The sequence below is a fragment of the Ovis canadensis genome, chromosome 9, assembly GCF_042477335.2.
Source record: "Ovis canadensis isolate MfBH-ARS-UI-01 breed Bighorn chromosome 9, ARS-UI_OviCan_v2, whole genome shotgun sequence".
Lineage (NCBI taxonomy): Eukaryota > Metazoa > Chordata > Mammalia > Artiodactyla > Bovidae > Ovis > Ovis canadensis.
In genome coordinates this window covers 90,381,483-90,393,482 of record NC_091253.1, presented here as the reverse complement: position 1 = coordinate 90,393,482, position 12,000 = coordinate 90,381,483, and the positions used below count along the sequence as shown (strand labels likewise).

Genomic DNA, 12,000 nt, shown 5'->3' with positions numbered 1-12,000 from the left:
GGCAAGAACACTGGAGTGGGTTGCCGTTGCCTTCTCCAATGCATGAAAGTGAAACGTGAAAGTCAAGTTACTCAGTCGTGTCTGACTCTTAGCGAGCCCATGAACTGCAGCCTACCAGGCTCCTCCATCCATGGGATTTTCCAGGCAAGAGGACTGGAGTGGGGGTGCCATTGCCTTCTCCAGACACAGTGTATTAAAAAGCAGAGACATCACTTTGCCAACAGAGATCCTTACAGTCAAAGCTTTAGTTTCTCCAGTAGTAGTGTATGGATGTGAGAGTTAGACCATAAAGAAGGCTGAATGCCGAAGAATTGATGCTTTCGAACTGTGGTGCTGGAGAAGACTCTTGAGAGTCCCCTGGACAGCAAAGCGATCAAACCAGGCAATCCGAAAGGAAATCAATCCTGACTATTCATTGGAAAGACTGATGTTGAAGCCTCAATACTTTGGCCACCTGATGTGAAGAGACAACTCTTTGGAAAAGACCCTGATGCTGGGAAAGAAGGCAAAAGGAGAAGAGGGCAGCAGGGGATGAGTTGGTTAGATAGATCACTGATTCAATGGACATGAATTTGAGCAAACTCCAGGAGATAATGAAGAGCAGGGAAGCCTGGCATGCTGCAGTCCATGGGGTTGCAAAGAGTCAGACACAACTTAGTGACTGAACAACAACAAAAACAGATAGTTGATTTACTATATTGTGTTAGTTCCAAGTGTACAGCAAAGTGAATCAGTTATACATATACATATATCCACTCTTTTTTAGATGCTTTCACTATGTAGGCCACCATAGAGTATTCTTTATCTTATTTTATTTTTTTAACTTTTTATTTTATATTGGAGTATAGCTGATTAATAGTGTTGTGATAATTTTAGGTGGACATCAAAGGGATTCCACCATCTATATACATATATCAGTTCTCTTCCAAAACTCCCCTGCCATCTGGGCTACTGTATAACATTGAACAGAGTTCCCTGTGCTAAACAGTAGGTCCTTATAAGTTATCTGTTTTATGTATAGTAGTGTGTAGATGATCTTCCAATTTATCCCTTCCCCGCTTACCACCTGATAACCATAAGTTTGTTTTCTACATCTGTAACTCTATTTCTATTTTGTAAAGGACCTACTTTTAATTTAATTTCTCATTTAATACAGTAATAGGACTGTGGCTTTAAAACTTTTTCACAAGATGTTAAATTATTTATTCATTTCTATTTTTATTGCATTGTGATTAATGTAGTTTATACTCTGTACTCTTTGAACAGTTGTGACATACATCATGTGATCAATTACATGGTCAATTTTTATAAATATTTCATGGATATTTTAGGTTGTATTGTCTTTAGAGGCCCAAAGTATATAATTATTAATCAAAACATTTTTTGTTTGTTGTTATTTAGTTGACCTATTATTATAAAGAGTAGTGAATTGCTTTCTTTTTCAAATTTAACTTTTGTCAATTTTTATTTTTATTTCTGATAATTTTTGTGTTTTATATTTTATGTACATAAAGCTTAATTATTCTTATATATTTATTTAAGAGTCTAACTTTTGCTTCTTTAAAAAAATTCTAAAATAATACCTGAGAGAGTCATTTCCTAGGCAGGTTGATAAGAAGTCCAGGGGTCCCCAAGGAGAGAGGGGTCTAGAATTCTCAAGGAGGAAGAAAGGACAAACTTTTTTCCCTCTACATTCCTTAGGATTATATAACAATAATGTATCCTGCTTGAGGACAGTCTCTGGAAAAAACCTGGCTAATCCTGTTATCTTAAAATGTAAATTATGGGAGTAGGTCTAGTGAGGTCTTTACAACCTCCAGACATTCTTTTGATTCATTGTAATAACTAATTGGAGAGTATATAACTCCATTGCTAACACTAGCAAGGGGGTACTCCTTCTGCACCCTTCTGATGTCTATGTCAGAACCTTTCTCTATCCCTTTTATACTTTACTAAAACTCTATTGCACAAAAGCTCTGAGTGATCAAGCCTTGTCTTTGGCCCCAGATTGAATTCTTCTCCTCCAGAGGCCAGGAATCCCGGCATCTTTTCGTGATTCAGCAACAACCTTTCATACCTATACCTGGAAATAAGAATTCAAGGAATAGAGAAGGACATCAGATGAAAAGTAAAATATTTTTTCAAATTCCCCACCTACAATGTCACACTTAAATTGTACTTATTTTTATTTTTCTAAGTGGTTACTTCCATAAGTTTTAATCTTATATAAATCTTATAGGTTTATATCTTTCATTCTTAATTTATTAACTTAATATTACATATTGACTTTTCAATATAAAAGATTAAGATTTAAGTTATTTACACAATCTTTACCTCTCTTCAAATTCCTAATTTTAATGCTTTATTAACCTTTATAATTTAAAAAAGCAGTTAAACTGTAACTTCTTGATTCATACATTTTAAACATTTTTTAATGCTGTTATTTATGATTTAGAAATTAATTTCCCAGTTTAACATCTTTTGTGCCTCTCTTTTTCTGCCATCCAATTATGCTATCGCTTTTGTTTGGAGAAAGCTTAGAGCATTTTGTTCTCTAGTTATAATGACCCTTCCATATTTTGTCTATAGATTGAAAGTTAAAAGTTGATAGATGGCATTTTAATATAATAAGTCATATAAATATTCACTGTATATTTGGTAGGAATATTGAATATGTAGAGAAGATAGTGCAGTTCAACATATATGCCCCCTGAAGGTGAATGTTCCAAAGACAAGGCTAAATGGATTCTTTCTCTTTTAATATGTCATCTATTACTCAGACTCATTCAATGATTTAACTTGTTTCATATGTGGACCATTCTTAGAAAGCGATTTTGCTTTTTCTTTTTAGAATTTCTGATTGTCTTTTTTCTTAAAAGAAGCACATGCCACTCTAACCATATAGAATATATGGCAACTGATAGTCATGGTATTTTGGAATACTTTAGTTTATATTGACATAATTTTTAGGTCTGTCTATAGCTAGCACCCTAGAATTTTCCTTAATTTCACTTCTGGATTTGTTCCACTTATTCCTTACATCCTATATTTTATTCTGTAGTTATTATTTTATTACCTCCTTATTTTTATTCCATTTTTCCCCCTTGTAGTTCATACTAAAATGATTTTTTTTTTCAGAAAAGGTATATCAAAGATAAACTTTCTAGGTCCAAGTTTTTCTGAAAATATTTTTGTTTTGACCTAATGCTTGACTGATATTTTGCTAGGTATAGAATTCTAGATTTAAAATAACTTCTTAGCAATTTGAAAGTATTGCTTCTTTGCTTTTTCATTTGTCTTTTAGCATGTACCATTCCTGATGAAAGTGTGAGGTCAAGTGGATTCTCTTTACTTTCTAAGTAATCTGAGTTATTCCTTCTGGAAGCTCTAAGATTTTCTTTATAACGTCAGTATTGTGCTTTTGTCAAAAGTGACTAAGAATTGTTTTTCTACTCTTCCTAGTGAGCATTCCTGGATTCTTTTAACCTAAAGACAGATATCTTCAAGTTTGAAAGTTTTTTATTCTATTCCTTTTTTCAGATATTTTCTGCTTTTATTTTCTTTTGTAGTTTTTTGAAACTGGCATTTCAGAGGTCTCATGGGAAGGAAGAGTTATTTGTAAGTAATTGGTCTGCTTCCTCATATGGAAATAAAGCTCACTGTAATTTTTTTTTCAATGTTAAATGTGCTTTCTTCTAGTTAATAGTTTTTGTCTTGAATTCCTTTGTGTTTTGTATGTACAGTACCGTTTCCCTTTCATTTTTTTTCTACTTTTGGCTGATATAGCTTTATTCAGCCTCATTTTCTTTTAATTTGTTGATTGTAAGCAGTGTTGAGTTGGATTAATACTCACTAATAGTATTTTAAAATGGTGACTTTCCTATTAATCAGTTCTTAATTTTGATTAGACCCTACAGGCAGAATATGTGTAAGTAGTATTTTCAGCAAGTGTGTGTATGTCATATTTGCTAAACATATTCACATCTGAAGATGCTGTTCTGCTGCTTTGGGATGAGCATAGTAACTTGCCCTGGTGTATATTCTTTGGGCACAGCTTTTTTCTGTAAAATCTGTGTGTAAATGTGTACCCCTTTGTTCCTATGTTTTCGGTGGGGAAGTCTGAGACCAACCTTTTGCTTCTTTCCATCCTTTTCCCTCTCTATTTCCCTTTGTGGCAGTTGTTTTGTTGCCTGGATCTGGGGTGTGTGTGTGTGTGTGTGTGTGTGTGTGTGTGTGTTTTCAGGGTGAAATTCAGAAAATTTTCTAGGTATGATTTTCCGCAATGATTTTGAACAGTCTTTTTCTTTCATCGACCCTTCTAAAGTTGAGACAAATTTTGTTTGTTTATTGCTTTTAATCTTTTTTTTTCCATTTGGCAAACATATAGGTGGTGTTGAATGTATATTCTGTGTTCATCCTACTTGTCATCTTCCTTTGTGTAGTTTTTTGTTTCTCTGTATTCTGGCAGAATTTTTCAAACTTTTTCCTCTGTATTTTTGTTGTGTACATGGTCTAACAAGCAGCAGTTTCAACATCTCCCAGGAGCTTGTTAGGAGTGCAGAATTTGGGTTCCCCTCCAGAACTGCTGAGTCAGAATTTATATTTAAGAAGGGCCCTAAGGGATCCACATGTACTTGAAATTTTGAAAAGTGCTACTCTATCACAAATTCCATTTTATGCAATGTCATTCTATTCTTCATTGTTGTTAATATGTTTTAAAATCCCCAATTGCATTTTGGGTTTCTAATATCTTCCTATTTTAGCCAAGTCTTTTGGCAGTTTATTCTCTAATTATTGTGTTCTGATTTTGCTTGATAGAGATGGTGACCTTTTACATCTTTATGAAGAGGACAAAATAAGATTTAATTTTTCACTTGTAGAAAACTTTTTTTAGTTTCTCTTTCTTTTAGGTTTTAGGACATTATTTTTTCTTTTGCTGAAGGCTTTTTGTTTTTCATAAGCCCATTATTGGCTCTTTTCCTACTTTATTTATTCCTGAATTATACGAAATCTAGCCAGGATTTGTTCTTATTAATAAAAGAAATAGGTGAATTATTTTTCACTCTACTTACTGTTCACATTGTTTGGCTCAGATATAATGTAAAAATTTAATTTCATGTTTTCTTTATTTCTTATTTTTATATCTAGCAGGCATTCACCTATCAAGGATTTAGATGGATTACAGTTAATATCCTCTTAATACAGCTCTTGCAATTTTTGAAACTATAAGGTTACATGTTATTTGCAGTTTTTAAAATAGTGTAAAACATTAAATACTCTTAATGTGTCATCCCAGAATGTGAACTCTTCCTGTCTTTGTCCCTATTTATGATGCTTTTTCTAAAAGAACTGCGCTTTCACCTATATTCATTATGTTGCTAAGTTAGGAGAGCTGAGGTCTCTTAGCAAAGTAGTCTAGACAGAGCCAGTAGACAGGAAGCTGTCCTATGAGAACTTCTGACCACTGCAGCTCTTGTATTCTAATATTTGGTGCTGGCTTTTGAGATGGTAGAGATCTTTTCCTTTGTTCTCTGGACCATCCTTCGTCTGGATTTAAAGATGAAGCCTGTGATGCATAGTCTAAGGACACTCTTCCTAACCCATTCCTACTGAGGCTTCATTCAATGGAATTTTGATACCCATAGTGATTGATTATCCCTTCTGATCTTTGGTTTCTGTACTTTACCAGCTATTACATGTGTTTGTATTTGGGTTTGTGTTTGTGTTTGGGTTTACCAGCTATTATATGTGTTTTTATAATAAGAAGTGCGGAGAAGCCCTGTTAAGTACATCTAGCTTACTACCATGCTAAGGAGACCAGTCATTAGCCTGTTACTGAATTTTGATGAACTAGGGATCTCAGGTGGCTTTTGGTTTTCTCTTTAGTTATTATTTTTATTATTAAGTTTTCTTGTTTTATGTTTATTTTTGTGTTTTTAATTCATCCTCAGAGGCTGGATTCTCTTTCACTTAACTCATCTTGGGTGATCTCTCAACTTTTTCCCTCGAACCTTTTTTTGAGTCTTCTTATTGGTTCTACATCCTGGTTTATCACTTGCACGGATGAGTATCTTAGGTACTGAATCACCAATTAGACCATGAGCTTCTTTCTTGAAGATCAAAATTGTCTTGAAAGTGAAAGTCTCTCAGGCGTGTCCAACTCCTTGTGACCCCGTGGACTATACAGTCCATGGAATTCTCCAGGTCAGAATACTGGAGTGGGTAGCCTTTCCCTTCTCCAGGGGATCTTCCCAACCCAGGGATCAAACCCAGGTCTCCCGCATTGCAGGCGGATGCTGTACCAGCTGAGCCACCAGTTTAACTTTTTTAAGTTAAGACTTAAAAAATGTCTTCACTGTATTTCCCATTCAGTGGATGTTCAACATTTATATACTGATAAACTTCATGAAGGGCCGATAGCTTCTACTCCTCTTTCTTCCACCAAAGCTTGAAAAAGGACAAAGTGGGATTATGTTTTCTAAGGAGACTCTGGAACCCAGACACCTACTATGCAGGCCTTACCCCCTTGCTTTCTGATCTCCTGGTGGGGGAAGCATGTGCTGCCTCACCTGTCTCCTGGGACCAAGCCAGTAAGCGTGATGCTCCGGGGCTGTGGGGGATGGCCTGCCTCCCCCTGCTTCGTCCCTGTCCTGCCTTTAATCTGCCTTCACGAAGCTCAGCTTATTCTCTTGTTTCCTTTCTTTTCTTTCCCCTGAACCTCCAGTGAGAGAAGAGATTTTAGTATTAGAAAAATGGGCTGTTGAATTCCAAAGTCAGAAATAGACCACATAAATATGTATGAACCATTAAAACCCTTCTTTGAAGTGTGATTTCCTGACTAATGGATGCTTCTGGCTTGATTTTTTTTTTTTTTTTTTGCACTCAGTTAAGCCCTATTCAGACCAACTTTTTCTGGATGAACTTAAGAACCTTATGATTAGTATCCATTAGCATTTCCATAACATTTAGTATTATAGTAATCATAGCTTCTGAAATTTCTGTATCATATTTTTTGTGGTGATTTATGGTCATTATTTTACTTGATACTCTCAACAATGCTGAAGGATGTAGGGAGTCTATCCTCATTCCTGTTCTATAGATGAGAAGACTGAGGTGCAGAAGGTTTAAGTGACTCGTCCAGAGTCCTGCAGCAAGTAAGGTGGCAGCATGGGGACCCGAAGCTAGGTCTCTGGCGAGGATGACACGGGTGTGCTTCCTATCGCTGTTAGTAAAGAAAGCGATCGCTGAGTGTTTACAGCAGACCAGCCACTGTGTTGGCTTCCCTGATGGCTCAGTTGGTAAAGAATCCACCTGCAATGCAGGAATCTGGGGTTCGATCCCTGGGTTGGGAACACCACCTGGAGAAGGAAATGGCAACCCACTCCACTGTCCTTGCCTGGGAAACCCCATGGACAGAGGAGCCTGGTGGGCTACAGTCCACGGGGTCACAAGAGTCAGACACGACTTCGAGACTGAATCACCACCACCACCAACCACTGTGTTAGAGTTTTTATATTCATGATGTCATTTTTTTTTACCTTTGGTGTGGACCACTTTTAAAGTCTTTATTGAATTTGTTACAGTATTGATTCTGTTTTATGGTCTGATTTTTTTTGGCCCCGAGGCATGTGGGATCTTAGCTTCCCAACCAGGGATCGAAGCTGCATCCCTTGCGTTGGAAGGTGAAGACCTAACCACTAGACCACCAGGGGAGTCCTTTCATGGTGCTACTTAATACTCTTCCTAGCACAGCAGATCCAGCCATGTTATCCCCCCAGTTGCACACAAGGGAACCGCAGCTTAGACAGGTTAGGCAACTTGACCAAGGTCACACAGCTCACACTGATAGGGCTGCACTTTGAGCCTAGGTTTCTCTGGTTTCATAACCCAAGCTCTTAGCTACTTGGCTCCCTCTTAGCTTTATATTGGACACAGCCAGTGAGGATGTTCAACACAGCCTAGCTTTTAAAAGGCTGCGCCGTTTCTAATGATTTCCTGAGCTATGATTACAAATTTCATTCTCCTCCCTATGACCCTTACAAACCCGGGATTTATTGTCGGGGTAGGATTGGGAGAGCTGTGTGTATAAGAGGGCCAGAGAAAGTGACAGGAACTAGCATGTACTGAACACTGGTTTTATGCCCAGAGGCTGTTGGCAACCTGTGTCACTTTTGAGAACTCTAGAAATCTGATGTTACCATTCCCATACTGTGAAGGAGGAAACATAAGTTCAGAGAGGTGAAAGAACTTTCTGCAAGCTTATGAGTGGAGGAGTCAGGATTTTTTTCCCAGGTCTGTCAATGGCAATGCTCTCATGGCTAATGGGAGGGAGCAATATTTCTCAGGGCCCAAAGGAGGACTTTAACCAACTGAGAAGAATTTAGCCCCTGCTGGTTATAAGCATTATAATCAATATTCTGGAGCCCCGTAAATTATCCTATGAAGGAACTCAGAGAAGCCAAAGAGAATAAAAATTGGCGAGTTTTAGGCTACAGTGCTTAGCTTCTATCATGCTGCCAGCGGGTCTTTGACTGAAATACATAAGAACTGGGACTTAAGCTGCAAAAACACATTGGTAAACATCATAATGACACACACATTCAGGAAAATGATGTTTTTAATTTTAAATGCTATGCAGCCTTCCCTTATATAGTCAGTGCTGGGAAGTTGTGGTGTACCAGGAAATGATTTACATTTTAGCCTTAGGGCAAAAATATGGAACTTGTAATTATGTCAGAGAGAGGCACAGTCTTCTAACAAGAAAAACTAAAGCTATAAAAGTCTCAGGTTGTGTGTTGATTAAACTGTTGTGTGGCTGAGCATTTTGTCTGAGAAGTCTTAGGAAATACGCAGCTGTTTCAGGTGAAAACCTCCCTTCTGAGTCTCTAATGGTCTAGTGACAAAGTGAGGAGGTCGTAGGTGACAAGCGTTTTCCTGTTCTTTCTAAAGCCTTTTTGGTGTGAGGTGGTTTCGAGCAAGGAGGCCTGGCCAGGCTGGGTTTTCGGCTTATGGGAGGAAGGCTGCATGTCTGGGAGGAAGGCTTGACATGCCTAGGCTGGCCTGAAGCCTGTGATGCCATCACATGCAGATAAACTGCCTTGCAGACTCGTCGCCCTCCGATGTGACTTCACCGCCTCCAGGGGCCAGAGCTCTCTGCACCATCCACTCCTCTCAGCACCCCACATATTCCTCTCCCAGAAGCCTTACATTGACTTCCTCAATGGGATCCCCCTCTGTAGGGTCTGTAGGGTGATCAGGGGTGTGACTGCCCTACCCTAGGGAACTAGAGTGAAGGGACAAAGAGGTAGGAGAAATCACTCAGGGTGGAGAAGTTTTCTGTTTTCTGTGCTCCTTCTCCGTGAGAGAGGCACCCTGCAGCAGGGGTTCAGAGAATCAGCTCTGCAGTCAAAAATTTGGGTGCAGATTGCGACTCTGTCCCTCATTCACTGTGTGACCCCACCATTTATCCTTTCTAAGCCTCTCTTTCATCTATAATACTATGCTATTGATACCTAGCTTCCAGAGTTGTGAGAATTAAATGAGATACTGCTACTGCTAAGTCAGTTCAGTCGTGTCTGACTCTGTGAGACCCCATAGACAGCAGCCCACCAGGCTCCCCCGTCCCTGGGATTCTCCAGGCAAGAACACTGGAGTGGGTTGCCATTTCCTTCTCCAATGCATGAAAGTGAAAAGTGAAAGTAAAGTCGCTCAGTCATGTCTGATCCTCAGCGACCCCATGGACTGCAGCCTTCCAGGCTCTTCCATCCATGGGATTTTCCAGGCAAGAGTACTGGAGTGGGGTGCCATGTGATATTAAGTCCCTATGACTTGAGAAGGAGTAGATATTATTTGGGGTTTCCCTGGTGGCTCAGCTGGTAAAGAATCCACCTGCAATGTGCGGGAGACCTGGGTTTGAACCCTGGGTTGGGAAGATCCCCTGGAGAAGGGAACGACTAGCACTTATGCCTGTATTCTGGCCTGGAGAATTCCATGGATTGTATAGTCCATGGGGTAGCAAACAGTTGGACATGGTTGAACAGCTTTCACTTTCAGATATTATTTTAACTGTTACCTCTACTAATAGTATCAAATCTTATCAGGGCTCCATCTCTTTACTCTTTGTGTGATATTAATATATTCATCACCACTGCTATCCTAACCCTCTCCTGTATAGACCACAGTAAACTAGCTTAGCTAGGCCTTTTGTTGTTGTTTAGTCACTGAGTCGTGTCCTTCTCTTTTGCAACTCCATGGACTATGGCCTGACAGGCTCTTCTGTCCATGGAATTTCCCAGGCAAGAATACTGGGGTGGGTTGCCATTTCCTTCTCCAGGGGATCTTCCTGAGCCAGGGATCAGGGATTAAATCCTGCAGTGGCAGGCAGATTCTTTACCGCTGAGCCATCAGGGAAGCCCCTAGCTAGGCTTTTAAACAAATGGAATTTATCAGCTGCAACGCCCCCATGCACCCCTTGCTTAATAGTAGTGAAGGTATGGGTGTGTGTATGTCTGGGAGAAGAGACTTGCCAAAAAACCTCCCCCTAGAGTACACTATCACATGCTGGCATGGCTTTATTGGAAGTCTATCAGGATGTTTATAATATATTATTTTTAGCTAGAGTTTATTTTTCTGGGGAAATAATTTCATGTTTTAGAATTGACAGTTATTTTGTACAACTGGTTGATGGCCACAAAACTCTAGGTTCTTATCTTTAATGTTTGATTTCAAGATACTGTGAGGTGTCCCTGAAAGATAATGGACATGGGGGTCAGATCTGGGTTCAGGTTTCACCTGTGAAATGTACCAGCCATGAGAGCCTTAATTTTCCTCATGTGTGAATATAAATAACATCTACATCATGGGATTAAAAGGAAAAAAAGCAAATAATAAAGTATCTATCACATTACATAATGCCTTAATAGCCTCTCAATAAAAGCTGCTGCTGCTGCTGCTGAGTTGCTTCAGTCATGTCTGGCTCTGTGCGACCCCAGAGACGGCAGCCCACCAGGCTCCCCTGTCCCTGGTATTCTCCAGGCAAGAACACTGAAGTGAGCTGCCATTTCCTTCTCCAGTGCATGAAAGTGAAAAGTGAAAGTGAAGTCGCTCAGTTGTGTCCGACCCTTAGCGACCCCATGGACTGCGGCCCACCAGGCTCCTCCGTCCATGGGATTTTCCAGGCAAGAGTATTGGAGTGGGTTGCCACTTCCCTCTTCACAATAAAAGCTAGTGGTTATTATTTTGGGCAGATCCAAACAGTGAGATCCAAACAGTGGTTATTATTTTGGGCAGATCCAAACATCCTGTTAATAAAATCTAATGGCTTCCACTTTTTATTCTTGAGCTCTGTGTTCTGCAGAGATGTCTCAGAGACATCTTTCTCACACAAAGGAAGGTGACGGAAGGACTAAGGAAACTATCCAGGATCCTTGCCTCTTCAAAAGAAGCTCTGTTTATATCTCTTCTATATATAGGGGCTCTGCATAAGATTTTTTTTTTAAGGAAAAATGCTTAAAAAATGAGCCCAAGTTATCAGTTTTTTCATTATGAATCTTACTTCGTGTTGTATCTTAGAAATCTTTTTGTAACCGAGGTCACAAATATTTTTTATATAGAAGTTATATAGTTTTAAGTTTTAAATTTAGATCTGTGATCCATCTTGAGTCAATTTTTATATATGGTGAAAGTTTTGGGTGTTTGTTAGGGCTGTTATAACAAAGTGCTGCAGACTGAGTGGCTTAAACAATTCATTTATTTTCTTACAATTTTGGAGGCCAGAAGCCTAAGGTTGGAGTATCAACAGGGTTACTTTTCCTGAGGCCTTTCCCCTTGGGTTCTGGGTGGCTGTTTTCACCTTCACATAGTCCTTCCCTTATGTATATCTGAGTTCTGACTTCTTCTAATAAGGACATGAGTCACGCTGTATTATGGGTCACCCATATGACCGAATTTTAAATTAACCCTCTAAAAACCTTCTCTCTAAGTAACAGTCACATTCTGAAG

General features: G+C 39.0%; 1 protein-coding gene across 21 annotated transcripts in view; it reads left to right on the top strand.

Annotated features, from left to right (window-relative positions):
- Nucleotides 1-12,000, top strand: part of CPQ (carboxypeptidase Q) — a 567,207-nt gene that overhangs the window by 95,274 nt on the left and 459,933 nt on the right. For 3 of the 21 annotated variants that reach the window (XM_069600568.1, XM_069600551.1, XM_069600560.1), the window contains exon 2: nt 3,570-3,618. The exons of the other annotated variants lie outside the window; for them this stretch is intronic. The gene's annotated coding sequence lies outside the window, so the exon portion shown is untranslated. The remainder of the gene's footprint in view (nt 1-3,569; nt 3,619-12,000) is intronic. 21 annotated transcript variants of the gene reach the window in all.